This window comes from Ambystoma mexicanum, chromosome 5p (genome assembly GCF_040938575.1).
Source record: "Ambystoma mexicanum isolate Mex_15411 chromosome 5p, UKY_AmexF1_1, whole genome shotgun sequence".
NCBI classification, from domain to species: Eukaryota; Metazoa; Chordata; class Amphibia; order Caudata; family Ambystomatidae; genus Ambystoma; species Ambystoma mexicanum.
In genome coordinates this window covers 104,076,674-104,087,249 of record NC_090930.1, presented here as the reverse complement: position 1 = coordinate 104,087,249, position 10,576 = coordinate 104,076,674, and positions in this window count along the sequence as shown.

The following is a 10,576-nucleotide window of genomic DNA, read 5'->3' as shown; positions in this document are numbered from 1 at the left end:
CACAGCCTCAGGGACCTGCCAATCTCTCAGAAGCTTCTTGGCTGCATCAAATGACTTGCATGCCGATTGAATCATCAGCGAGAAGTCAAGATAACAGCCACTCTGCTGGACTCAGAGCACAATTCTTCATGCTGATTGGCCAATCTCAGGATTAAGTCTGTCTTTGTAATTTAGGAGCCTCACTATGATGGTCCGCACTGATGCCCAGGTTGGGGTGGCAGTTGCAAGGATCTATGGACCTGGTCTACTTGGAAATGCTGTGAGAAATCTGGTTCTCCGAGGATTGCCTTATGGAGTTTCTCCACGTATACTTTCATGGTGCCTGTTACTGCTGACTCTGGAAACCTAACAATCAGCACATGTTTCCACCTAGAGCGAGACTCCTTATCTTCACACTTTGCCTGAACCGCCATTAATTTGTTCTTTAGGGAAGTCCTACCTGTCTCTACCATGGTGATGCTGTCCTTTGTGTCCCAATTCAGGATTAGGCCTGGGTTGTGCTGCCACTCTCTCAAATTTGGCCTTGAGTGAGCTAATGTTGGGCGAGAGATCATCCAGTTTGGAGTTAACCACAGCAAATCCTTCCTGCATCGACCTCCACTATAAGTTCCACACTTCGTTGTTCAGGTGGTTTCTTAGCAGGGGTACTGGTGAAGGAGTACATCGGTCCATGTTTTGTCTTCACTCCCCTGATCATTGTCTATGTGCAACCGCCACCATTACAGTTCGTCCACCTCTTCTCTGTGGCAAGAGTGCAGCAGTATCACCACACAGGCCATGTAATCTGAATGCAACCACACCATAGAAAATCCACAAGTACTGTACCCTGTCCCCAACCTGGACTTCCTCAGCGATGCCTGCTCACTCACCCCTCCAGAAAGCTGCCCCCTCTTATGGCACAGGATCCAAGATGAGCACAAGCAAGGAAGTAGATCAGCCAGGTTTATTAGCAGATATGCTGCTCCCTGCACTTTCCAACACAGTACTTTAATATGCCAGATCAGCATCTCGCAACAAACCCAGGGCACAGCGAGGACCGTGGTGGCCCGCACTCCGGGGCTCACCGCCTCACTCAGCTTCCGTAGCTGCCACTGTTCCAGAGCACCTCCAGCAGTACCACAACAGCCCACGACAGCCCCCAGACAGTCTAAGAGCCCACCATCACTCTGCAGCAGGAATGGGGAATGGGAGTCACATACAACCTTGATCACTGCTGTAATGAGTTGTTCGGGGGAAGCTAGATCAAGAGGCTCTCCCATCCAATGCAGCATGTCAGGCAAATCCTGTTGCCAATGGCGGCAATATGTGGTGCACGAATCCCCTCCCGTTGCCGGCCAGGGTTCATGTATCCGAGCAGGGGTTGGTTTGGGTCCACTCTTGACCTCTGGTCTGTCCGCACCGCTATCTCAGGACTCTCACTTCTCCCTCCACAAAATAGCAGGCCTCTGCTCAGCCGACCCTCCACCGCCGCAGGAGGCCATGGCCAAGGCAGCTGAAATGGATGGTGACAAATCCAGGAGCAGCTGCTATGGTCGGATCCCTGAGGGGTGGAGTCAGCATCTGAGTCACGACTTACCACCGGCTCATGCCTAGCTTCATGAGTGTACCCCACTGATTTGGTTGCCCCAGCCCCAGTTTCCAGGCTCAGAAAGAGTTGCCACCCGTCACTCTGTGGCAGTGTTGTCCGCTCCTCAATCTGAGCACCCGCACTCAGGCCTCTAGATGGGACCTCAGTGCTTCCGAAACAGCAGCACCCGAGCACGTCCACCTCTGCGCCAGGATGTACCGCTCACATGTACTGGACCGCCAGGTAATTATGTGTTCCATAGAGCACAGGATCACTGAAGGAGGTTTGCGGGCTAACAGAGCTCCACGGTCAGGCAGCCCTTTATTCCACGGTCAGGCAGCTCTTTCTTCAGTTGGACACATCACTTAATAGCCATGCACATGTTCGTATTGTAAGTTCAAGAACATGTATGAGTTTCTCGGTAATCAGTCTGGATGTACCATATTACAAACAAATGAATCAAACAAACACGAGATACACACAAACAAAGTTTCCACTGGTACACAAACACTAGAGAATGCATGTAGCAACAGCTTCTTTGCTTATGTAAATACAGAATGTTGGGAAAGTTCAGGGCTTGCCATGGATCTTTGAACTCCCATAATGTGCTTGTCTCTCTTATCTGTTACGTAAAATACCTTTCTACGTTTACTCCAAGGATTGACATCCTTTATTAAGCGATTTACTGGTGTGTGATGTCCAGGCTGTTAACAAGTGGTGCGGGGCTCAGACCATTAGTACACAGACCATCTGTGGAGCCATAGAGGTGAATCCGGGATGCTTTAATGTACATATGTATATTGGTACAGTTCCAGTTACTTGCGGGTATGATACAAGATAAGTAGGCAAGTAGCCATCAGCAGAAACCATAAGACATCAAAAGACACCAAAGGACACCACTCATTATATAGATTTACAAATATATTTAGATACACATATTTGTGAAATGACAGTGATTATTTTGTAGAACCCATAGAGTTCAAAGTCTCTCTTCTATGCTGTTGAATTTTCCAGCATGGATGTATATATATATCTATATATATGTACAGAAATATTTTTTCAAACAACATTAATTAGTAGTTTTGGTGTTACAGTTCAGATCCCTACGGGTGGCGCAAGGCTGTGCATTAAAATAAACACTTTAATTGGTTTGAAATTATAATTCAGATGTAGAATTGCATTCACTCTGCTTGGGGCTACAACACTCAGTCCAAAGTCAAACATGTTGCAGGAGCCTCTTTTCTGGCATTTATATTTCTTTGCACTGGTTTTACTGTTTGCAATATGTGCAACTTTGTCTGGAATAGTCTTGATGTTTTACACACATTTTCTAAAATGTCATATTTCTGCAGCCTAGAGCATGGCCATTGACGCTGAACATTCAATCCTTCTTTCAGGAATTTCTGTATTTAGAGTTACAGATTTCAGAAACAGAGGGAGTTTGTATGTATTTGTATGTATTTGAGTATTTATATCGCACTCGTGACAGACTAAGCCGTATAGAGGCACAGTTGTAACAGAATTTCCTAAAACACAGGAGGTAAGCCAAAGACAATGTCAGGAGCAGAATGGGTACTATGATTGGGCATTTACATATCATCTAAATAAAAACTTTGCGAAATGGATAGTGTGTCAAGGGTCCTGATTTCTCTAGGGATGGTATTCCACAGTTTTGGACCAATAACAGCAAATCTTCTGTCTCCCCTTGAAGTACATGCCGAGGGAGGAACAATCAAGAGTAGGTGATCTCTAGATCGTAGGCATCTAGACTGTTGATAGTAGCATATCTTGTCTCTCTGATAGGATGATGACAATCCGTTTAAACATTTAAAAACAAGGCATGCCACCTTCAATTTGATGTGCTCTTCAACTGCTAGCCAATGAAGAGAACATCGAAATTGAGAGACATGGGCTAGTTTAACCAGCCGATAGGCCAGTCTGATAGCCGCATTCTGGGCTTTTTGAAGCCTCTGAACTTGTTTAGCCGGAATGTCCATCAGCTGGCTGTTACGATAATCTAAGCAGGAATTGGCTAGAGCACCCACTACCGAAGCATGGTCATCGGTTGGGATATATGGCAGAGCCTGTCGTAGGAGACTCAGCGAGTAGTAGACTGCCTGTACTTTGGCTCCTACCTGGCCTTCACTGTCAAGGTTATCCTGCCAAATACAGCCAGGTTCTTAACCTTGGAAGCAAACCCCAATTTGGCACCCAGAAGGGTAGGGTTAGGCAGTTCCTTAACGGCAGTGAGTAGATGTTTAGGTGCAAACAGTATAAGGTCTTACTTGGATGCATTAATTTGGAGCTTATTACTAGACATCCATTGGCTGACTTACTCCAGGCAATGCTTGTCAAAATGTGCAATCTTGATAAAGATTTGGGTATCGTCAGCATAGGAGTGGTAACTCATCCCATGGTACCTCAGAATCTCCATCAAAGGATGCAAGTAAAGATTGAAAAGTAAAAGTGACAATGAAGTTTTGGGGGAGCAGTCTTGGAACAAATTGGATCCAGAATGAATTCCACTGAGGTGAGGAATTCCTCACTTGGTAATAGGACGTCAATGGAAGCAAGTGATTCCTTGACTTCAACACCAGGAATTTTATCCAGGTCTTTGATTTATTTTCCTGGCAAAGAGAGTGGATCTACTCTTAGTATCAGCCTTTTCTACCCTAGGTGGAGTCAGGGTATTGAAATGTGCATAATGATCAGACCAATAGATTGGTAATGCCTACATCAGAGAGACATGATTGTATATTACTAAGAGTACAGACAGTGACCTTTTACATGGGAGGGTTAAATCCCTAGTGGGCATAGTCCGTGATTGTCTAAGATTTCCCAAAGTACTTCCCATCTAGTGCCACAATTAATGGGAGAGGAAGAGAAAAGGGAGAGAGTGAAGATTAGATGCAGAGTCATAGGTCTGGAGTGGGACAAAAAAGAGGATATCACTGATGATTTGTCTGGATGTCTCGCTGACATATGTGCCTGCGATAGGTAAGCCAGGATTAGAAGAAAGGAGATCTTTTTTAACCTTTTTTCTTCCAGACTTCCAGAGAGAAGGAGGATAGGAGATAGACTAACAGTTAGAGTAGATAGGAGAGATGGAGAGAGCCATAGAGGAGAAGGGAGTTCAGGGAGGGAGGTCGAAACTGCACAGACACAAACAACTCACCAGGTGGCCTAGCAGCCGAGGAGGCGGCTAAATGTCCAATACGAAGTCATAGGGTGGAACAAGGAGGAAGACCAACAGTAGACAAGGCAGTAGCAGGCAGGTTCAGAAAGTGGCACACCTAAATTTGAATTTCCCACAGAGCACTAAAAGCAGCACAAAATGGAGGGAGTTCAGTTGTAAAGGTACACCTACTTTCAAATGTCCAACAAAGCACTAAAGAGCTGCGCAAAATGGAGATGGACAGTTGTAAAGGTACACCTAAATTCGAATTTCCCACAGAGCACTAAAAAGCAGCACAAAATGGAGGATGCACAGTTGTATGGCACGGCTTAGAGACAGAGCATATGGCAGATCTGCTTCTCATTGCAGTGCGATGCAAGATAATGCATCAACATTTGAATAATAAGTACACATGCAAGTGGCAAGTGCAAGGTTAGAAATGCAAGGCGACTCATAGAAAGAAGATGAGATGTGCATGAAGAGACAGTTCCAATTGTAGCAGATGAGCATGGAAGTTAGGGGAGAGCAGGCTATGGTGTCAACAGAAGGGTTAGCAGGGCTCAATGGTCTCTGTAGACAGAGGTAGTCAAACGAGGCCAGCATGGATGTGTGCCACGTGGGGGAGGGGGCTCAAAGGAGATGCAGACCACAGGCCTTTGCAGAATTTTGGGTGAGATACACTGCCAGTGGATTTTACACGTGGGTGGGAATTATCTTCATAGGTTTTGAAAGGATGTTGGCAGCTGGTTCAATGGTTGAAAAGTGAGGAGGAGCACTTACCAGTGGAGGCTGACTTGAATGCGAGGTGTTAAATCCTTTTTCTACTCTGTGGCTGAACAGCGCCAGAAAGAGATGGTCCTTTGATGGGGGCCCTTCCAGGGGGCTGCTGATCGCATGCCAGCTCTGGGGGCTGCAGTGCAAGAAGAGAGAGCATGCAGCCAATCAGACGGTACCTCAACACATCATAGGGCACAGATAATGAGACCGACAAATGAGGTGTTCATCATGGAGGGTCCTCGTGGCCAGTAACTGTGTTGAGGCACTGCAGGGTCTTCTGTGCTGGCTGGCAGTTGGCCCACACAAGTACAGAGTATTACCAGGTGTTAATTGTACATAATGCACTTTATGCCATCTGTTAACAGGACAAGGGAAAAGCACCCAAGTCGAGAGGCTATAGAAATGATTCTGCAAAATAACTCCCATAGGAGCCAACCATCAGCCTAAGAGGAATCCTACCTCATACATCACTATGGCCATCCGCACACATTTCCTAGCAGGACTCAAGAACCTCCAGGAAACTCCCAGCTGCACTGGAAGCTTGGAAGGCAGGCCAAGCCCCAGGATATTGCCCTTGTTCTGAACACCCTCAGTATTGGCAGTACACCATCTTCCCTACCTGGCTGGTAAGCCCTTGCTGCCACGTGCCCTTTCACCCCAGTATCATTTCCAACTCCCTCACCTACCTCTCTCCCCACCACAACCCACACCACTTCCATACAATGGCCTTACCATCATTGGCTACTGGAACACTTGCTGTTCCAGCGGTTGCCCGTTCACGAAAAGAGACTATATGCCTCCTGAAAAGGCTGTCTAATAATACAAATTACGAAAAAAGGCACCTGGCTAGGCCCTGATTTGCCCAGGTGGCTATACAGTATTATCTCACAAATAATCAGGGTGCGATATCACGTATAAGGTCCTTCGATGTATGACTACACACCCACAACGTACAGGAAACATTTTTACTGTGGGGTCAGCAATGTCCCTCAATTGTTTATTGAACATATCAATTTTTAGTGACATACATTAAGACCAAGAAAATTGACATTTTCTCAATTTCAAAAAATGGCAGTACCAGTGGGTACTATCGAATTAAATCCAAAGGATTCAACTCATACAATGCACATATCTTATAATTTGTGACAATACATTTACATACAAAAGATGTGCTATCAAGAGCATGATGCATTTCTTGAGTACAGAGACCACAGTGTGACATTAACCACTGAACATTACAACACGGAGGTTGTTGACACTATATTGTTTCAGCCAGAAAAATCTCTTTCTTGAGGCTCTAGTGAGAGTGGCCTTCTTCAGGACGGGGGGGATTAAGTGTTATCCATGTCTGTTGGGAATCATCAGTTTATTCTTTGCTGTGGTAAGTACTCGCAAAAAGTCCCTCTTTGAGCTAGTGGGAAGTGTTTACTTTTAGAAGACCCATCCAAGAAATGATGGTGGTTGTGAGGAATCCTGTTTCTCTAATGTTTAAATCACCGCTCTTGCCTGGTAAAGGATCACGGTAGAGAAAGTAAACGTGTTAAACGCAGGCAAAGTGTTGTTTTCTGATCACTCCTAATTTAGAGCACAGCTTCCGGCGTGGTGCGCCTGGCTTCTTACAGAGATCCTCCGAACACAAATGCGTGTCCCTGGCTGCTTGAGAGTCTTTGGACCTCATTACGACCTCGGTGGTAGCCATGCCGCAAATGGCGGCATGGCTGCCGCCGAAATCGCGTCCGGGTCCGGGTCCACAGAATGAGGAATTACCGGGCCATTCCGAGTTCGGAAGGCCCGGTAATTCCTCCATCCAAGGACCCGGACCCGGTCCTTCCCCATTCCCATTTCAGCCCCGATAGGGCTGAATGGGAATGGGAGAGGGAGCAAACAACGGGCCAACAGAACAGATATACAGTGGGGTGGGACGTAGAGGGGTACAGAGGAGGGGTACAGCTGAGCCGGGTGGCGGGGCGAAACAGGGCAGTCGACGTCTAGCGTGCCATGTGGCGCGAGAGGCGATGTTATGGCCTAGGTGTTGAGGCAGAGAGAATGCTTGAAGTGGTGGGTCTTGAGTTATTTTCTGAATTGTATGAGCATGGAGGCGAGTCTGATGCTGATGGCATGCATGCAAATGTATGCAGCAAAGGCATCCATGTACCCTGCTTCTTGACCCAATGGTCTACTAATCCTTACTAGCAGCAGGGAGTCAAAGTAAGCTACACCACTGTCAGTACCAGTAATACAATACTATTTAACGTGTTAGTAACGCGTCTATCTTATCATTATAAATGTGTTTTTAAAAATGTTCATGGATCTTTTTCATGAAATGGCGAACAACAGTGTGCCTTGGTATAGAAAACAAAAACCTACAGTCCAACTAGAGCTATGCAAACTGTAAGTGAGTTTCCAAATTTCAGCACAGTTCTGCTTTCAAAAACACGAATCTTGCTTCATAATCTTGTAGATTTCAACCTCAGTGCAACTGACACGGGTTATGTTGAAAATATCAGTTCCTCTTAGTACAGGAATTGTCTATACATAGCGATAGTTAAGCAACTTCACCCTTGGCTGTAAGAGCGAATCTTCCTGTGTTCGTCAGGTGGTAGGATCATCACGTGACTGGTCTGTTCTTATATGTGCTAGCAAATGATAGCTTGTTTAATATCACAGAGTGGATTAGTTTGTTTCCGAGCCGGGAGTATAGCTCAGGGCAACGCGTTTGTCTTGGAAGCAAGCAGGGGTGTTGCTAAATCTGAAAAAGATCCGGGGTTCCTCTAATGTAGGGACTGTTGGGACTCGGGACTAGCTAGCCTTTTGGTTGTAGCCCCTGAGCTTCTATCCGGGGCTACAACCAAAAGACCCGGGGCTATAGCCCCCCCAGCACCACTCTAGCAACACCTCTGGAAGCAAGATAACGATGAGCAACACAGGTTTGCAACACAGGTTTGCATTCTAGTCCCACGGTTAGAGACTTGTCTCCAGTATTAAGCGTGTCAAACAAGACTAATTAATGCATTTTCTATGGCTTGACAAACTGTGGCGTTGCCAGGAATCAAATTTAGGAGGGGCACAGAGGGGGCCCAAAGCCAAAAGAAGGTGGGGCACAGAAAAAAGTAGGGGGAGAACATGGTCACTGCTTGTCTTAGGTAGGTGGGGGACAAAGGGGGGCACAGGGTTTCACAGGGGGGACCCGCCCCCCCCCAGCCCCTCCCCTAGTGACACCACTGATATTCCACTGGGTATTGTTATTTGGCGACTGTTATCTATGTAGACTTCCTATGTGTGATGCGTGTTTATTTTGCAGTATGTCATTTTATTCAGGGGTGCTGATATCGTGATGGTGAGGAGTAGGGACAAGGGTGTGCTCTGGAAGACGAAAGGAGATCAAAACCCAGACGCATCATTTCCGTAAGAGCACCCACCTGTGCTACGAACAATGCGTCCTTTGAGCTGCAGGTGCTGAAGGGGCCACACGTCCTCTCCTGTAATAGCCTGCTGGTGTCCGCCATCCTCCCATGAGCATGCATAGGCGTGTCCCGTGCCAATGAAAGAAATACATGGCATGTGAGCAGGAGTTTTATTAACAGACCCTGCACCCAGGCCGTCAGGCCCTCTGCGTGTGACCCACTTCAAGGAGGCAAGTAAGTCCCACGGGTCCTCGGTGGTCTACCCACAGTGTAGTGAAGTCACAGGCGCTGCCCCTCCACTCCCCTTTAAAGGTGAGCTTTGACCCTAAGTTTTCCTTTGTGCTGAACTGAATGTGGCAATTAGTCTGAACGTTGGATTGCTCCCAAGCAGTGCATGGATTCTTAGGGGCAGCTTTAATGCTAGAGAATGAGGCGCAAAACCCATGCCGTGAGCAATGCAGTCTGTCAGCACTGCACCCAGTGCAAGTGCAGCCCGGGTTATCATGTGCCTGACTCCACACAGAGAGCCTGCTGGAATGTGCCTTGGATGTCGGTAACTCCCACAATCCTTCATCATTGATTTTGCTGTCTAGGGTTGATGGGAGTTGTAGTCCAAAACATTAGGCAGCAAAGGATTGCAGAACCCTAGATTATGCGTACCCATAATATGCTAACAATTAACAGGGTAAAGAGACTGTTATGTGTTGATGACCTTGGGAGTCTAGCAACAGCTGTCTGAGGTGTTCCTGTGCACAGTAATACATCATATTGCATGCAGGTGAGGAGTCATGTCAGACCGAACATGAGTTGGACCATATCATGATTTTCGATCTCTGGACCCTGATCAATGAGTTGGCCTGAATATCCACATAGATGCACTTGTTGTAGTCGATGCATGAAATGACCATCATGAGGACATTTGTGATCATCCCAGGACAGAACATGGAGGCAAGGATCACTTGCAAGAAAGTAAGGCAAAAGAAGGTATTCTTGGCTCAGCAGCAGCTGTAGGCGTGGATGACAGGGTGGCATCAAAAAGGATTCCAGAATTGTGGATTTGTTTTTTAAGCTGTAGGTGGAGGCCCCATAGAATAAGACCGATTGAATGGAAGAGGTGTCTGTTATGCAGGTCTGACAATCTGGCAGAATTTTGGCAGAGCTAATTTTGGTCTATTCACATTTGCATAACTGCTAGTCAATCTGACACTTTTTTGTTACCCCCAAACACTTGCATAGTTTTCTCTATATCTCATTGATAGTGCTGTAAACATGATTCTAAATATAAGGGATCTGCACCCAACAAAAAGTGGTGATGACTGGAAGGTTTAGAATTAATTGTAACCTCGGGGACTGCTCTGGGCAACCCTCCAGCCCATCGTTCTTCACCTGCCAAGCCATTACAAAAGTGTAAAGACCATATGCAAATCAGGCTTGGTCCTGCCCCAAAAGGGGCAGTCCAGCCCAAACTGCTAGGTCACATCCCTTGAGCATGCGACCACAAACATCCCCAAACATGTTTCGGCCTTGTTGGGCCTCATCATTGAGGAGTAGCTTGGGTCTCTAGGCCCAGTAGGCACGGCCCTCACATCTGTTTATTCCCTTTCTCACTCAGAGTGATCATTCAAAACCTTCCACCAATTACTTTTGTGGTTA